At 36.2% G+C, this 19,410-nt stretch overlaps 1 protein-coding gene and 1 pseudogene across 2 annotated transcripts in view; one reads left to right on the top strand and one right to left on the bottom strand.

The window, feature by feature from the left end:
• ITPR2 (inositol 1,4,5-trisphosphate receptor type 2) overlaps positions 1 to 19,410 on the top strand; it is a 508,028-nt gene that overhangs the window by 13,986 nt on the left and 474,632 nt on the right. The gene's annotated exons all lie outside the window — the stretch shown is intronic.
• LOC105720523 (enoyl-CoA hydratase domain-containing protein 2, mitochondrial-like) lies at positions 16,850 to 17,661 on the bottom strand (annotated as a pseudogene).

The following is a 19,410-nucleotide window of genomic DNA, read 5'->3' as shown; positions in this document are numbered from 1 at the left end:
GGCTTTTTTTGATGATTTGCATGCTATAGCCACATTAATGAAAGGTTGATATTTCTGTACATTCAGTTTTGTTTTACACGTTCAAAGAGTGAATTTGTAAGAATTTTGTGAGGCCATTTCTTAAGTTAGGTTGGCCTTTTCTCTTAGTGGATAGTATATAATACATCCAGGGAGACATTTTATTTCTATTATTGACAGAAAAGTTTAGTAAAAAAGAGTTTGCTGATATAAAATGCAACATGTAGTTGGAAAATTTATAGTACTTTAGAAAAATAGAATAGGGCATATGACACCTTGTAATTTTAATTTTAAAATTCAAGAATAAGTGTTTAGAAAATGATAAGCATTTAAACTCAGATTAAGGAGAACAAATGGGCAGTATTTTGTTCGTCGTTAATGTATATCCTATCTGTTGACAAAGTCTGTTGTAATGAGCTTTACCTTAAGCCAATTCCAAAAAATAAAATATCCAGCCAATTTCTTTAAGAATTTGAAATTCTCCAGTGTTATTATTGACTCATGCTAGAATCTTCATTGGTAGCAGTGTTACAAATGAGGACTTGTTTGAGAGTTATTTGCACATAGGACAGAGAAATAAAGTGAAAAATATAGAGATGTACAAATTACAAAATAACTTGAAAAAATAAAACAATGTATTTTGATTTCTAATGGTTCTGACATCCTATAATGCTCTTTGCTAGATATTTAAAAATGTAATATATTTAGAAAAGCAATTTTGAGACAAATATACCAAATATTATCAGAGTTTTGTTTCATTTTTGCAACATCCAAACTAATCCAGTTTAAATGTATCATACCAATAAAGACAGTGACTTAAAAAAAAAATTCTGTTACCCAAATTACCAAACACAGTTACATTAGGAATCCAAAGTAAGTTAATGATTTAAAGAACAGTTACTGTGTTTAGCAAAGTGTTCAAGGTCATTGCCAATATCAGGGATAAAACTACTTAAACATTTGCATTTCGGGTAGATCTTTGACTTCAACCATATTTTCAAAGGCTGTGATTTCAGTTCTGGTTCTTTACGGTAGTAGGGAAGGTAAAGAAAGGAATTTTGTTGTACTCAGAGTCCTATACTTGTGGCTAGGAATGGTAAATATTAAGTGACTTTTTAAGTCAAATCAAGATTCATAGTCAATGAAAATGTTAGTTATTAAAAACTTGACTAGACTAATTCATGTGCAGGAATATTAATAAATGAGAAAAGGACTTTTATTTACCTTTCTTCCTTTCTTTACCTGACAGGTCATGATTTAATAGTTGAATTCCAATTTAAAATCCATGCAAAGAATGAGCCTCCTTTTCTGGTCAGTACAAACGAAGTCATTGTTATCTGTTAGGGGAGAAACCAATGGATCTTTTCAAAAAGTCTCAGTAGCTAAAGAATCTCTCAGAAGGTCTTTTAAACTATCATCACATTGCAAATGTAAAAGTATTTTGTTAAGAATTGAAGAATCTGAATGAAGAACTGTTTGGGTAAGTTGTCACATAAGAGTTCTGAAAGACAGAACTTCTTTGGCAATGCATACCCATAAAGTGATTCTATAAACATTTTCTAAAGATTAGATCAATATTTGTATTACACATTTTTTTCCAAAATGGAAGTTTTAATTAATCCAATAAATTTTAAACAATTAATAACCACATTACTTAGTTTTAAATATATTTAACAAAATACATGCTAATTTCAGTTTTTGTATCACAGACTGCTAGTTATTTCTCCAAATTCCTTTTCCCTCTTCCATGCTGATAGAAGGACTTGAGTTTGTGGGTAGCCAGAATAAAAACCACATTTTCTAGCCTCCCTTGTAGCCAGGTGTGGCCACAGGCTATACTTTGCAGTCAGTCATGCATTTTTTTTTTTTTTTTTTTGGAGAGATAGTCTTGCTCTGTTGTCCAGGCTGGAGTGCAGTTGTGCGATCTCAGCTCACTGCAACCTCTGCCTGCTGGGTTGAAGCAATTCTTCTGCCTTAGCCTCCCAAGTAGCTGGGATTACAGATATGCGCCACCATGCCCAGCTAATTTTTGTATTTTTTAGTAGGGGTTTCACTATATTGGCCAGGCTGGTCTGGAACTCGTGACCTCAGGCATTCTGCCCATCTTGGCCTCCCAAAGTGCTAGGATTATAGGCGTGAACCACCATGCCTGGCCTACAGTGAGGTCTTTTAAGGAAGTATTTACTTCCTCCCGCACCCTCTCTGCCCCTACCCCATTCAACTCTTTGGAATATGTACATGGGAAAAAGGCACCTTGGACCATACAGATGAGGTCAATCACTAGGAATAATAGAGCATCAAGAAATGGACCAGTTGTCCAGATATCCTCAAATCCTGGCTCTGCTATATGTGGTCTAAAAGATGAAACTAGATGGGTAGAGAAGAGTCAGATTATGTACTCCCTATTAGGTAATGGGAAGCTATTGAAGGATTTTGAAGCAGGAGAATGAAATAATCAGATTTTGCTCTAGAAAAGTCAGTCAGTGGTAAAAAGGAGAAATAGAGAAAGACTGAAAATGGCAGGCAGAGGAGGAATCAATTGACAGCAGCCTGTATCAAGCAACTGTAGTGGGGCTGAAAAGCAGCTTGTCTGCAGAAGCATTGAAGGGACAGTATCTTTGTTTAGTGTTTCACTTTAGGCCTAGAAAAGATGTATGAGTTAAGATAGTCACCGCTACTATTGAAGCTTTATTAATTTTGGAAACGGAACATACAGACTTGAAGTTTCTCTTTCGTTTGCTCACATTTGAATAACATGTCATTACACCCAGCATTACCAGAGGCTTTTCAGGTTTCTGAGATACAAATGTCATCTTGTGTCATTCCCTCCTTCCTCTAACTCTCTGCTTTGTGCCTCCTGCCTTTTTGCCCTTTTAGTTACACAGACATTCTGAGTTCCCTTTCACCACAGAGCCTTTTTACATGCTTTTCCCAATGTCTGGTCAATTTCTCATCTTACCTGCACACTTCTTACCTGTTTATTATGTAGATTTCCAGCTCTCTGACTCATCTGTAGTGAACTATTCCTGATCTCCCAGACTGTGTGAGGCCCATTTACTATATCCTCAGATAGCACCATATTCTTTTCCTTTACAAAATTTATTGCAATTACAGTTTTAATTTTGCTTCTATTACTGTGACTATTGGATTATGTTTGTTTCACCCACTATACTTTGAACTCTGTAAGGGCAGTGACTATGTCTGGCTTTGCTCATAATTACGTCCTCAGGTCTTTCACCCTATCTGTCACATAGTAGATACTCAAGAAGTATGTTGATGGAATGAAAAATGTTTTAGCATATAGTTAAGAACGTGGGCTTTTAGTTCCAACAAATCTGGTTTCATATGATGACTCCACTCTCTCATGGTATGATCTTCAGAAATTATTTAATACTGAACATCTCAGTTTCCTTATCTGCAAAGTAGGATTGTTGTCCAGTTTGTAGTATCACCATGACATTAATGGCAACTAACATATGTAAAACACTTAGTGTCAGGCTCATAGCATCAGACACCTAAAGTATTAAATACGTGGAAGCTATTATGATTATTATTTATATTATTCTTAGTATATCTGAAAAATCAGCATGAGTCTCTGTTTGAAAGCTTGGCTACATTCATATTACCTTGATGTTAAAAGTTCTGCTGTATTATGTTTATATCATTTTGTAGTACACTTGTTTTTAGGCTGATGTTTGTTTAGTAGGCTGTTCAAAGGCATATTGCCTTATCTATTATTTATTTTGATTTTTGTCTTTTTTCTCCCTTACCTTGATAATGCATGCCACTCAAATAAGCAGGTACTTATATTTATCTTTTGTTACTGGTTTGATGCATGTTATCCTTTTGATGTAATGCAAACACCTGAACTATATCAACATTAATAATAACCTTAGAATTGCTTGGTATGTGTGTGTATATATATATCTATACAGACATATACATATATACGTATACATATATATACACACACACATATACATATACATACACACACACCAAGTAATTCTAAGATTATTATATATATATTATATATATTATCTCTCCATATAACATATATGATATATATATAAATATATATCATACATAATATAGGTTATATATATTATATATCTCTCTATATATAATATATATGATATATATAGTCTATATATATGATATAAATATATAATATCTTCCTTGACTAGAATTTTCAACTTTGTAAATATTTTAAAGTCAACATGTTGCTAATATTTTATCCTGATAAGAACATAGTAATAGAAAGAAACAATTAAGTTTTATTTATTGAGATAAAACAAGTGTTTGTTTTGGAGCCATTAGAATAGCTTTTGCATGTTTTCACTGGACAACTGGTACTACTGTCCCTTCTCTAAGATTTCCCTTTTTTTTTTCTTTTTTTTGGAGACTGAGTCTTACTCTGTCACCTAGGCTGGAATGCAGTGGCACAAATCTTGGCTTACTGAAACTTCTGCCTCCTGGGTTCAAGTGATTCTTCTGCCTCAACCTCCTGAGTAGTCGGTAACTACAGGCACTCACCACCACACCTGACTAATTTTTGTATTTTTTGGTGGAGATGGCGTTTCACCATGTTGCCGAGGCTGGTCTCAAACTCCTGACCTCAAGTGATTCGCCCACCTTGGCCTCCCAGAGTGCTGGGATTACAGGCATGAGTCACCATGCCTAGACAAGATTTCCTGTTGGCTAAGAATTATGATTAAACTTCTGTGACTGTTGGAGGAATTAGCAAAAACATTTATCTGGTTTGGATAATTAACCATTTTACAAATAAAATTTGTTTAGGAAAATCTTGTCAAATTTTAAATAGTAACTAATCAAATTATTATGCTTACTTCTCTTGGAAATATTAATAATTTTTAGACAAACCATTGGGATTGAAAAGGTATAAAGAGTGTATTTTATTTCTGCTTCTTAGATCTACCTAATGAATAAAAATTATTCAGGCCCTAGCCTTCTTTTTGTTGTGCCATAAAAGGAAATTTTACTATTTATTGGAAACTTAGAGTATACATGTATACAAAGTATTGAAAAACCTTAAAAAAAATTAAAGCATTAAAAAACAGTTTGAAGAATAAACCACTTTATAAACTCTTATTTGAAAATTTCTCTGTGAGAAAATATTTCTTTTTAGGTAACATAAATTCCTGATGGTGAAGTCTGAGTCAGTTTGCTATTTCTAGAGATCCTGGAGTACCTGGTGATAGAGAAGAGCTTGCAAAGTGCCACACTCCTGGATATGACAACAAACTGGCTAATCTGTCTATTTTATAACTTATTTTTATTTTTAAATTTTAAATTCATTCCTTCAACAGAACTGGTGTATCTGAAGAAACTAGTTTTATTAGTTAAGGTGTTTTTTGGTTGCAGAAGTGAGAAAACCAACTCAAGTAATTTTCAGCCCAAAAGAGGACCTTGTGATTAAGGTATTTGAGAAATCTTGGAGTAATCTCCTGGGTTTCTTCATTCTGCTGCATCATTAGTATTAGTACCGTCTCTGGGCAGGTATTTTCTTTATGGCATGGCTACTAGCTGCTCCAGCCTTGCCTCTGTCCTCTTACACCAGAGCTGAAAAGAATGCCTCATTCTCCTAAATGAGGAGGGGAGTTTCTGAAACAAACTTCCAAAATAAGCACATTATTTATAATCACAGAACTTTGATAAATGCATCTCATTCATGAAAGCACATGTTTATGAATATTTCTCACAATAAATTTGATTGTGAATGTTCCCACTTTTAGCTTAGATGCAAGTAGCTTATCTTGTATCTAAATAATTATGGTTCTTTATGTGTACACAACAAGCTTGAATTAATTGTGATGGAGATGAACACAAAGCAGGATGCAATATAAGCAGGATTTAAAATTTTCAAAATTTAAAATTTAAATTTTAAAAGTCAGGAATTTTTAATTTAGATCTCAGAAATTAGAAAATCTTACTGCCAAAGTGCTTTTTATTAAAAATTCCCCAGTAAAACAAATATAATTTATGCTGTAACTAAATATGAATTATAATTAATAATTAACATATAGTATTTGAAATGTGATCTTTATGTAACTTTTTTGAAAAGTCAAAGGAAACTTTTCTCACTCTTGAAAGTCAGTGTCTTCAACTCATTTTTGTTTCTTCTGTTTTAAATATTTAAAACTGAGGTGCATGTTTTACTAATGAAGACATTGGTTGGTTATGACATGACTATCTAGAAAATCAAATTTAATTTCAAAGTTGAAGTCAAATCATTGAATAAATAGATGTTTGATAGTGGCTTTTTAAAGGCAGTGTTGTTTGCAGAGAGAGTTGCTCAAGCCCTTAGGTCTGAATTCTCTTCTGTCCTCAAGAAATTCTGAGAAATTGGACACATCATTTAACGTCTGAATTCAATTTCTCATCTTTATATTGGGAGTACTGATAACACTTCTTTTGTGTTCCTCGGTGGTGCTTTGGAGTTAAGAAATGACATTATACCTGTTTGAGTATCTGGAAAGCTATACTGGTACAGCTAGATATTTAAAAAATTAATATTAGGTTTTTAAAATGATAAAATCATAAGGAGTTTACCTAAACCTATTTATTAGCAGGAATTGAATTATATGACACATTTTAGTGCCAATGGATTATTTTTCTAGATTTCTGTACTTTTTTTTTTTTTTCAAGATGGAGTCTTGCTCTGCTGTTCAGTTTGAGTGCAGTGGCATGATCTTGGCTCACTGTAACCTTCACCTTCCAGGTTCAAGCGATTCTCCTGCCTTAGCCTCCCAAGTAGCTGGGATTACAGGTGTGTGTCACCACACCTGGTTAATTTTTTGTATTTTTAGTGCAGATAGGGTTTTTCCATGTTGGCTAGGCTGGTTTCGAACTTCTGGCCTCAAGTGATCCGCCCCTTGGCCTCTCAAAGTGTTGGGATTACAGGTATTAGCCACCATGCCAGGCCCTAGATTTCTATACTTTGAAAAGCAGAACAACATTTCCTCTGCAGCAGTGATGCGAATAGGGAGAAAATGTTGAATTAGTTTCATATCCAGGTTATTTTCTTGATTTTATTTTGAGTCTATTGATAAAGAAACATATTTGGAAAATAGAAATAATTTATTTTAAGTTCTATACAAAAGTAAACATCTTGTTTTAGGCAGTCATTTTAAAACTTCACTACAAATCTGACTACAATTCAACAGGTGTGTCATGATATTTGGAGTGTCATTAGGGTATCTTTTCTTTTCTTTTTTTTTTTAACTTAAAACACAAGAGAGATGAGACATGGATTTAAATTTCACTGTTTGTTTAGAAAAACAGAATAGGCCAGGTATACAGGCTTATGCCTGTTATCCCAGCATTTTGGGAGGCTGAGGCAGGAGTTTGAGACCAGCCTGGGAAGCACAGTGAGACCCTGTCTATAAAAATAAAGAAATTAACTAAACCAAACAAAAAATGAAACTGGTCTAGCTGTTTCTTCAAACACCGGCATTAAGGGAAGTTAAAAGGTAAAATACTAAACACAATTATGTGTTTAAGTCAAGATGTCTATACATGAAAGGAAATGCAACATTAAGAGAGAGAAAATAAAACATTTCCTATCACATCCTCTTTGTTCCTGTTTTTAAATCCCAAGTCCTTTAAAGAAAACTTCTGCTACTTAGCAAATCTTTAGGCAACGCTTGGAATGCTCATGCGGAGACTGGCCCAGTGACAGCCCTGGACTGCCAAGTTCTTGGACTTGAGACAGTCAGGGAAGAGGCTTTTGATTGGTGTGTGAAAGGAATGGAGGCAGAATGTCCAAGCAGGGCTGTGCTGAGCAGAAGGGAAGTAGGAAAAAGGTTGGGCACAGGGATACTAGTGAGTCTCCACTTTATGGCTTTTTTTTTTTTTTTTTTTTTTTTTTACATTTAGAGAGAATTCAATGATTTTGAATGCTGAATAAAGCAGGTAACTGATGAGACATTTCACTGATTTAACACTGAAATATAGGATACTATGAAAAAAAGCTGTAAGGATTTGGGGCAACCATTTACTGTAGGAACTATCTACAAAATTATGAGAAAACTGAAAAAGGAATGAGGTGGTTCTACTGGCAATACTAAATCTCCTTCTAGAGTGAAACTTTCAGTCATGTGCCTATCACAGACCTTCAGACTGGACAAAAACAAGGGCATGGTGAGATTGCAAAAGTTATTTTATTCTTTTATGATTTAGGATAAGTCTTACTTCCCCTGGCAGGAGATGCCATCGTCTTGTGTGGATGTGGCCTTTCAGTGACAAAGCCCTTAGTGTACAATCCAGAAATAACACACAGTTGAAGAATTGTTTATCTCCTAATGGATGTATTTTTCCATGTAATTTATAATTGTGAATGGCATTATGACTTAATGGGCAAAGCTAAGAAAACTGAAAGAAGAAAAGCTGAAATCTGTATTGGAGTGTGGGAGAGAGGGAGTCTTATTAAATCTACGCTTGTTCTTTATAGCATGACCAATAAGATAAGGTAAGTGTGGAGGTTTATCTGTCTCATGATTAGGTTTGGTTGGAAATCATCAGATTGGCAAGATCATCAAACCCTAAGAACAGCTGCCAAAAGCCCCCCAATCTCCTGAAAAACAGTTAAAAATATTTTGGATAAGTTTTACTCAAAATATATTTAAAGCTTGACATTGTAAAAGAGAATGAGAAAAGCAGATATGGATAGAAGATTATACTCACTTGGAGAGAATTGGTAAAATTTTACCAAAATGTCAAATGAGATTGCCTGTAGGAATTCCTAGGGAGAGATTTCATAGGGAAGAGTGAGGTAGTGGGTTCCTGGAGAATATAAATCAGTGAATTATTTGGGCAGGATAAAAAAATTCATTGTGTACATTTGATTACATAGTCTTCACTTTCATTCCGTAGTATAGCAGAAGGCTGAGAAATAAGTTGTTTTGCATTGAAAAGGAATCTGCTTTTGGAGTTTTATAAGTAGGAACAGCCAGAATATGAGCCACTGAGTCACATTCTTAGGGGAAGTTTAGGGACAAAATAATTATAATGAAATTAGCTGCTGTTTAGACATCTCTGGAAGGCATTTTTTGAATATGGAAAAGCAGCAGCCCTGGTTCCTGTTTTTCCTTTTAACCAGAGAGGAATCTGATCAGTATCAGTTTAGAAGAAAACCATTTTACAGATGAAAGGAGATAGCTTTCCTTTTGGGTCCAGGAAATGCAGGTATGAAACATATGCTTCAAAAGGAATCAGAAAGTAGAGACTGAGATGTTCACCACCCACTCAGATGAAGGGCAGAACACAGGTGGTTAAGGCTCCTGTTGTTACCTGTTAGTTTTGTTTTCATAGGAAAAAGGATTATTAAAGGAGATAACCTCATAACATATTGTAAAGGAGTACAGTATTTCTATGAAATGCCTGTTGAATAGAGTGTGTTCTCTTTGAACACACCTCTGTGTTAAGGTTAAGAGATCAGAATTTCCATAAGAATTTTGAAACATATTGACCTCAAGATATGCTTATGATCTGAGTTTTTCTTAATGTTTTCTGGGGTAATAAGTGCCTTTGAGCTTCTGAGAAAATTTATTGTGCCACTTCCCATAACTATGCCTGAACACAAGATTTTATGTATATTTGAGGGTCTTGAAGACTCCCTGAAGTTTACCCTTGGACCCCAGCTTGGGAGTACTTGTGCTGTCATGCAGTAATGGCTCTAACATGAAAATGTAAGCTCTAGATTTGGTCTGTCATGGACACTGCTCTATTCCCAGTGCCTAGGACAGTGCCTGCTTCATAATCAACACTCAATAAATATTTGTTGAATGAATAAATCAATGACAAAATGAACATTTTATTTTTTGGTATGTGGCAAGTGTGGATTTTTTGGTTACTTATACTTTATCAGTTCTTTACTAGCTGTGTGACCTTCATGGCTACATTTACTTCTACTGAAGGGGACAGAAAACCAAATAAACAAAATAGAAGCTGGTTGGTTTGCATTGTTGGGAAGTTCAATAGAGGGATCTGGCTTCAGGTACAACTGGAACCAAGGGTTCCATTGATGACACCAGGATTTTGCCTCTCTTTCTTGACTTCTCTCCTTCTTGTAGGCTTTGTTCTCTGGCAGATTTTTTCTTAGCTGTGTGGGGAGAATGGTTTCTAGGCCTACACTTTTCCTCATGATGCTTGATGTTAGAAGGAAGTAGAATCGATGTGGCATTGTTCATGTCTGCTTCTGTAAAGGCATTTTGGCCCTGCTTGGGTTAAGTACTTTCCTCTGGATCAAGAACTGTGTCTGGGGGTAATGGGAAAGAAAGGAGCCATCTTAGGTCTCATACCTTTCCTTGGGTGGTGGAGGACTCCCATTGGTTCTTCATGCCATGTTAAGAGTTGTACATGGGAAAGAGAAGTCTCTAAAAGGGAAAGAAAAAGACAGAACTGTAACAGATATCCATGATACCTTTTGTAAATAATTAGTTTAATTTGAGGTTGGTATTACGGTCTTAAGATTTCAGCAGGTCCACTGAGTGTCCCTTACCAAGCAATTGGTTTTCTAGATGGTATCACCAAAGGCACTTACATTCTCAAAGTAAAGGCTATCTTTCTTGCAGAATTTTTAATAATTATGAGAATAAATACCAACATTTGTACAAAAGAAAAAAAAAACTCAGAGCAGTTATAGGAATTGTGTGAAACCTATTATAAATCATGGAGAGCTGCTGTCTTCAGACTATAGTGGCAGTGATTTGGATTCATCACATGTGACATTGTGTTCCAGCTTTGACTTCTCACCTGCCCTCTGATGCCTCCAGCAGGACATTGGCATGGACTGAACACATTGTGCTTGGCGAGGTTCATAAGTAGAATTAGTACAGGTTGATTCTGGGTGAGGAAGGAAATACTTTGCAATATATGAGTATTGTTGAAATACTTTTCTATGTATTTTATTACAGTGGAACATAGTATTAATGACCAAGATTTCAAATGACTACAATTTCAATTATTCTTTCTTTGATATATATTTCATTTAACATGGATTTTCTAATTGTGTGTGCGTGTGTGTGTGTGTGTGTGTATATACACACACATATATATCTTCTTTTTTGTTTTTTTTTGAGATGGAATCTCACTGTGTCACCCAGACTAGAGTACAGTGGTGGGATTTTGGCTCACTGCAACCTCCACCTCCTGGGTTCAAGCGATTCTCGTGCCTCAGCCTCCCAAGTAGCTGGGATTACAGGTGCACGGCATCATGCCCAGCTACTTTTTGTATTTTTAGTAGAGATGACGTTTCACCATGTTGTGCAGACTGGTATAATAATGCATATATTATGTATTTCTTAAAGAGGAGAGATATTTTCTTTGTATAATTATTGTGAAAGTTTGAGAGTAACACCCTTAGGATGATTCAAATGCATTTAGATCTTTCAGATATGTTTTGATAAATTAAGATGGCTGCAGTGAGCCAGGCAGGGTGGCTCATACCTGTAATACCAGCACTTTGGGAGGCCAAGGCAAGAGGATTGCTTGAGCAAACGTGCTTGGGACCAGAGTGGGAAACATCGCAAAATCCTGTCTCTACAAAAAGACAAAATTTACCCAGCTATGGTGGCAAGTGCCTGTAGTCCCAGCCACTACCAATCTGTATTCCCAGATCCTTATTCTGAAATTCTTTTCATGTTTTGTAATGAAATGTGAACTTATCTGGAATTTTCCCACACATGTATTCTTTTCTTTCCCCTTAAGACCTAGTGAAGGGATTCAACTAGAAGGTAGTGTGGTACTTGATACACAGTGGGTGGTCAGTTATATTTGTTTAATGAGAGGATGGGCAAATGTAAATAAATGTGTAAAAAACAGTGTACTGCAAGAGTAGAGGGTACCACAGTTTCTTGGTTTTTTTTTTCAAGGCTTTTTCTATGTCTTATTTTTTTCCTATTAAAAATCATGTTTGAATAACATTTTCCACCAAGAAGCTGAGTACATTCATATTTACTGAACTCAGTAAGTGAATATTCAGCTTACTGAATATTTATTCCGTGCCAAGCAGGGTCTAGTCTTTTGACTCTGAAGTACTTAACTGCACCATATTTACGGTCATTACTATATTGCCATGTATAATTCCACTCCAAAATCAATATAACAGCTCTTAAAGAAAGAGCAGCTGTTTGTATCTCCCCTGAAATTTTCTGCTGTGCTCCCTAATTGGGAGATTTTGAAAAACACATTTATGGACACTCACTTTTCTTACCTGGATTGCTGTGCTAGTTTCCAAAGTGGTTTTCCCACTTCCGTCTCTCTCTTCCCCACCAGTCTATTCTCAACTCAGCAGCCAGAGGTATCTTTTTAAAAATAAGCCAGATCACATAGACCTACCTGGGCTCCCAATGCTCCTGTCTCACTCAGAATGAAAACCAGAGTGTTTCCTATGACTTGGGAGGCCCTGCAGGTTTGGCCTTCCATTCCTTGATGGTTCCAATGTCCTTGCCAATCACTTACCTCCTTTCTGGCTCCTGCCAACCATATTGGTTCCTTGCAGGTCTTAAAACATGCTGAACACAGTCCCACTCTAGAGTCTTTGCCCTGGCTATTCCTTCTGCCTGGAATGCAGTTCTCCTACATGCCTCCCTCACCTTCTTTAAGTCTTTTTGCTGTGTTTTACATTCCTTTTTTTTTCTATAGTGTTTATTCCTTAGCATTCTATGTAGCACATGATATACTTTATGGATTTACTATGCTAATTGCTTGTGATTTGTCTCCTCCCTACTCCCTCCTACAAAACTAACTCCTAGCAAGCTTGTTAGTTTTGCTTGCTGTTAGATCAATGCCTGGCACATAGTAGCTGGTCTGCAAATATTTGTGGAATGAATGCATTTCTTTGTGAAGATATTTAAATTCATTTTTTTCTGAAGTGACTATCTTACTGGTGAACATCTTTCAACAATGAAGCAGTAATAAATAATGATGGTGCAAATGGTGATAGCTAATCATTATTATGTACTTGGTGTCAGGTGTTGAATAAATACATTAATAATGATAATGATGGCTAACCTTTATTGCATATAACTTTGTACTGAACATTTTGCTTTATTAAATAAATTAATTTTCAAATAAACTCTATGAGGTTAGTGCTATTATTATCTCAACTTTGTAATTAGGCCAGAGAAATGACTTTCCCAACATCACAGATTTAGTATGGAATAGATACAATTGTGATATTAGACTCATAAATATAAAAATATATCCTTAAATTTATATTTTACCATTTTAGTACCACTAGGATAGAAACCAGTAAGTATCTTCAGAAATTTTTATTTGTGGTAATGATCACTGTCTAAAGGATTAGGGATTAGAATTAGTGGTCTCTGGCCTGGTGCAGTGGCTCACACCTGTAATCCCAGTACTTTGGGAGACTGAAGTGGGTGGATCTCTTAAGCCTAGGAGTTCAAGACCAGCCTAAGCAATATGGCAAAATCCTGTAACTACTAAGAATGCAAAAATCAGCCAGGTGTGATAGTGCATGCCTGTAGTCTCAACTATTAGGGAGGCTGAAGTGGGATGATTGCTTGGTCAGGGAGGTCAAGGTTGTAGTGAGCCGAGACTGCATCGCTGTGCTCCAGCCTGAGTGACAGAGTAAGACCTTGTCTTAAAAAAAAATTAGGAGTCTGTTATATTGAGAGACAAATTCACTATTATTAATTATAAATTCTACTTTAACCGTACTATTTCTGTCTCCAGGGGTTGGAAAAATATCCAGCCTAGAAGCGAGGGAAATGATTTAATTTAATGCATACAGATGTAGCTCTTTTCAGCCATCAGACTTTTCTGCTTGTTTTTATTTCCTTTTGATTTTACCCTTGGTTGGCTCAGCTTTCAGAGGTCATGTAGGTTGCTTCATTATTTTTCGGTAAGGATTTATTCACTCCCTACCAGAAAGAGAGGTCTCTGAACTTTAATTAAAATGCTCCAGAAGAAGGTATATCTGTCATTCTAGCCACAAATAGTCCCTGGACAGTAACATAAATAAATCTGAGATTATTATTTTGTGCACAGAAGTGTCTTAAAAGAGGAGTTGTATGCCCATTGATTCCATCCATACCAATTAAAAGTGTGAATTTGGAATGACAACTGTGTTCTCCTTTTAAAACCTGAATTTATTCACATTTCACCAATGTTAAATGTGGGAAGCTCTGTCTGAAGAAATTACTTGGGAATGGGAAGTTGTTTTGTTTTTTAGCTTTTCCCTTTTCTGGTAGTTCTCAGAAAGATTCTAGTTACTGGTTGACTCAGAAACAACAGTCATCTGCTTGTAACTTTAACAAGTTAACTTAAAATTATTCCTTTATTTTTTATTGATATATAATAGTTGCACATATTTTGGGAGTACATGTGATATTTTGATACCTATATATAATGTGCAGTGATCAGATTTATACCCTTCAAGTTTCTGGCAATATGAGTCTAGTTTCTCATGCTGTAATGATTGTGGGAATTGGTCTACAGTTGCCAGAGGTTTTTCTGGCCAGGGAAGTTCTCTTGCCAACTATTTCCTCCTAGGAATGTTTCTCTTTTATGTCTGATCAGTCAGGAAGTGGTAGTTTGTTCTCATGTTCATCTCTTTTTGAAGGAGGAGGCATAGTTAAAGGAACAGGGAAGAGGCAGGTCCTTAGGCTACAGAAGTAATCACTGACTGCAATGTCGTCTGAAGATTTCAAAGGAAAAAAATGTTTTTGGCTGACTGATGTTCTGTTCTGCCTAGGAGCTCTTACTAACTGGATTATTTTTGGAGGTCTTTTCTAGCCATCCACTTCTAGAATATATAATTAAATGTTACTTTATGGTTTGCTGAGAGTATGAGCCAAGGACAAACAGCTATATCATTATTACATACTTGCTTCATCTTTTCTTCCTATAATCTTTCTTTCTGCTATATCATCATTTACCTCATTTTGTCTTCTGCAGTTTGTTTACTTTACCTTTAAAATATCAATGGATTCATTCAACATTTGTTTTTGTTTTTTTTTTGCACTTACTATATGCCAGTCACTGTGCTGAGTATTGAGGAGACAAAGATTAAAAATATACTGTGCTGTCCCCAAGTAGCTTATTGTTTGTTGGAGACATGCAGTTAGAGGTATCATACAATAAGATGACAGTTTGAAGTAAAATACCATACAATAACAGCATGTCAAATATGGTGGGATCATAGGAGGCCCTAAGCCTCTGGAGGATGGGCAAGTGTGGGATTTTTAGTTAATTGTTAAGTTCAGTGTTAGCTAAGAAAATAGTAGTTTTTAAAAAGCCAAACCTGTAAATTTAGGCTATATTTTAGAAATAGAATGGGGATATGAAAACCATATAATCTGAAAACAGTTGAGGAAACTAGTATGTTAATATTCCATATATGCTCAAAAAGAATGTGTTTTCTATTTTATGTGTGTCCATTAGATCAGGCTTGCTGATTATCAGTTTCAGAGCTTATAGCCTTACAAATTTTGTCAGTTTGCCCTATCAGTAATTAAGAAATCTTAATTACTGAAATCTCCCATTAAGATAGTGTATTGTTAATTTCTCCCTGTAATTTTGTAAATTTGTTTATTTTGAGACTGTTACATATACATTTAGAATTTGTATATCTTCTTAGAGCAGTGAAACCCTTCTCATGATGTGATGGCTTTCTTTATTCTGAATAAATTTAAAGAGACAGGGTCTCACTGTATTGCCCAGGCTGGTCTTGAACTCCTGAGCTGAAATGCTCCTCCTGCCTTGGCCTCACAAAATGCTAGCTTTACAGGCTTAAGCCACCATGGCTGGCCTATTTATCTGATATTATCACTGCTACTATCCTTTTCATTCTTAAAAATTATTTTTACTTTTTTTAGAGATAGGGTCTTGCTCTGTTGCCCAGGCTGGAGTGCAATGACGTGATCATAGCTCATTATAGTCTCTACTTCCTGGGCTCAAGTGATCCTCCCTCCTCAGCCTTCACCTAGCTGGGACCACAGGTGCATGCCATACACCAGCCTAATTTTTAATTTTTTTTGTAGAGACAGGGTCTTGCTATGTTGCTCAGGCTGATCTTAACTCCTTGCCTCAAGTGATCCTTTCACCTCACCTTCCCAAAGTACTGGGATTATAGGCACAAGCTACCACCCTTGGTCCATACCTTCCTTTGGCTAGTATTTCCCTGCTTTGTATTTTTCTGTCCTAATAATTCTAGGTATGACTCTTGTAAATAGCCTATGGCTGGATTTTTTCATCCAACTAAAAATCTACCTTTTTTTTTGAACATGAGGTGTTTTTATTTTGTTAAATCTTTATAATAGTTTCATTTTGCAGATGAGAAAGCTGAGGCCCAGAGTTTAAACAATTTGTCCAAAGTTATGCAGTAACTGGCAAAGAGCTGGCATCTGCATTCTGCTTTCTGGCACTTGTACAACCAATACCAGACTTTATTATCTCTATTGTCCAGAGGAAGGAACTATGGATATGTTAAAATCTCTTGACATCTCTAGTGAGTGCCTGATAACTGAGAGAGAGGCCAGGGCCTGACAACCAATGATACAAAGACCAAGAAGAATCTATTTTAATTTTCTTTATTTGAGTAGAGAGAGTCAGCTGTTCTCCAGAGCAAACCAATCCTAAGGTGACGTTAAGGAAGGTAGCAGTAGGTGGTATGGTTAGCATCTTGGTTCCAGGCATCATGCCAGTCATATCATATCCATCATCATCCTTATGAAGGAACCGAAGCCCAGAGAGGTGAAATGATGAGGGCAGTCCTGATGCAAATTTTCCTTCTGGATCTTGTTCAAGGTATGCATTTCTCATACTGAAGGTTAAATGGGGGTCATTTGCCAACAAATTTTGGGGATTGCTTCTCTCTGCCATGTTTCCAGCCAGTCCCAGGTTGAAATGTTCTGGCATAGAATATCCCTTCAGTGGCCATCCCTGATGCAATGTCCATGTCCATGCCTTGGTCAGTTGCTACTTGGCCCAGCTACATGGCAGTGGGGGCCTGGGGTAGGAACTCCTGGGCCAGTGCTCATGCCCAGTGGTAGGCGACATCACCTTCCTCATTTTGGGACACAGCATGATTCACCAGCCCCAGTACCCACTTAGTTGTTGGCCTTTGAAGATGAGTTCCTTCACTAGGGCCACCCCAAGCAGCGTGTCAGCTTCTGAGTGCCTCCTCCCCCCAGGAGGAGCCATCAAGTGGTTTCTCAATCAGTCCCATGACTTCCAATGCAGCTACCACTTGGAGGTCACAGGCCAGGGCAAGCTCCAGACCTCCACCCAAGGCGAACCCATTCATAGCTACAATGGTCGGTGCAGGAAAGGCTGTGATGTCCTTCATCAGACCTTGGAATTGCTGGACAAAGACCCCCACCTCTGACTCACTTATTGGCTCCCACTCCTTCAGGTCTGCACCTGTACAGAACAAACCCTTCAGTCCACTTCTGAAGAGCAGGACACTTGGTGGCTCTCCTGCAGCCAGCCAGAGCTTCTAGCAGCTCAATTATGAACACCTTCCCCAAGGCATTGTTGGCCCAGGTCTGTTATCAGAATCTCAGTGATTTCTTGGTCCGGATCCTCTCGAGTGTGCTTTTGAATCTTGGGGCTCAGTGTGCCCTGGCAGAATCTCAGCGCAGGGCAAGACATGCAGCCTTGGGATGCAGGCTGGGAGGGAAGGTGCCTCTTGGGCCCTCCCCAAATCTACCTTTTAAGTGGTATGTTAAAAAAATTAAATTTACTATGATTATTATGGACAAAGGACCTAAGCAGATTTTTTTTTTCAAAAGAAAACATACAAATGGCCAACAGGTATATGAAAAGTGCTGAACATCTTTAATCATTATGTAAATGCAAATTAAAGCCATCATGAGCTATCACTTTACCCCTATTAGAATGGCTGTTATCAAAAAGACAAGATATAGTAAGTGTTGGGGAGGGTGTGGGGAAAAGTGAGCCTGTGTACACTGTTGGTGGGAATATAAATTAGTATAGACTTTATGGAACACAGTCTGGAGGTTTCTCAAAAAACTGCAACTAGAACTACCATATGATCTAGCAATCCCACTGCTGGGTATATATCCAAAAGAAATGAAATCTGTAAAATCAGTATGTTGAAGAGATAGCTGCACTCCCATGTTCATTTCAGCATTATTTGTAGTGTACAAGATATGAAATCAGCCTAAGTGTTCATCACCAGATGAATGGATAAAGAAAATGTGGTGTATATACACCATGGAGTGCTACTTAGCATTGAAAAAGAAGGAAATCTTGTCATTTGCAACATCATGGATGAACGTGGAGGACATTATGCTATGTGAAATAAGCTAAGCGCAGAAAGGCATATACTGGATAGTCTCACTTATATGTGGAATCTAAAAATGTTGAACTCATAGAAGCAAAACATGGAATGGTTGTTGCCAGGGGCTTGTGGGGCAGAGGAATGGGGAGATATTGGTTAAAAGGTATAAAGTTTCAGTTAGACAAGGTAAGTAAGTTCTGGAGATCTATCATACAGCATAGTGACTACAACTAATAATAATGTATTGTATACTTGAAAATTGCTAAAAGAGTGGATTTTAAATGTTCCCACTGGAAAAAAAAAGTATGTGATATGATGGATATGTTAGCTTGATTTAATTGTTTCACAGTATATACATATATCAAAACATCAGATTGTACACTATAAATATATACCATTTTTATTTGTCAATTGTACCTCAATAAAGCTGCGATCAGGAAACATTTTACTGTACATACTCAACAAAGTATTAAGTACTTGATATTTTAACTCATTGCTGTACAATTCAGAACCATAGAACTAGTTAACTCTGATATCCCCTTTCTACTTATATGCTGCTGTTGGTATTATAATGGTATTTAATGGTATTTTAATGCTGTTCTTTTTAAACCCTATGTATTAGTTATTATTATCCTTTTATACTGACAATGTTTGTTTAGATTAATTTACATTTACTGATTTTTTCTCACAATTTCTGCTTATAACTCAAATTTTTCTACTAAGATAATTTTTTTCCTGCCTGAAGTATATCCCATAGAAGGTTTTTAAGAGAAAGTCTGTTAGTGGTAAATTCTTTGTTTTTGTTTCTGTAAAAATACTTTTATATTACTTTATAAAATACTTTTATATTTTATTATTTTATATTATTCTTAAAAGTGAGATTTTTCTGGGGCCACAGTGTTAGCTTGATAGCTAAATTTTCTATTAGAATTTGAAGAAATGATTCTCTTCTGGCTTGGATTATGGATTCTGAGAAGTTTACTGCCCATCAAATTGCTTCACATGTATTTGTTTCTCCTGTGCTGTTTTAAAGACCTGTCCTGTCTTTGCTGTCCTGTATTTTTCTTCAATGTGTCTAGTGTTTTAAAATATATGTA

The sequence above is a fragment of the Aotus nancymaae genome, unplaced genomic scaffold (assembly GCF_030222135.1).
Source record: "Aotus nancymaae isolate 86718 unplaced genomic scaffold, 86718_ANA_hifiasm-v0.15.2.pri h1tg000016l, whole genome shotgun sequence".
Lineage (NCBI taxonomy): Eukaryota > Metazoa > Chordata > Mammalia > Primates > Aotidae > Aotus > Aotus nancymaae.
Note: the sequence above shows the minus strand (reverse complement) of the source record. Positions and strands in the feature narration are given on the sequence as shown.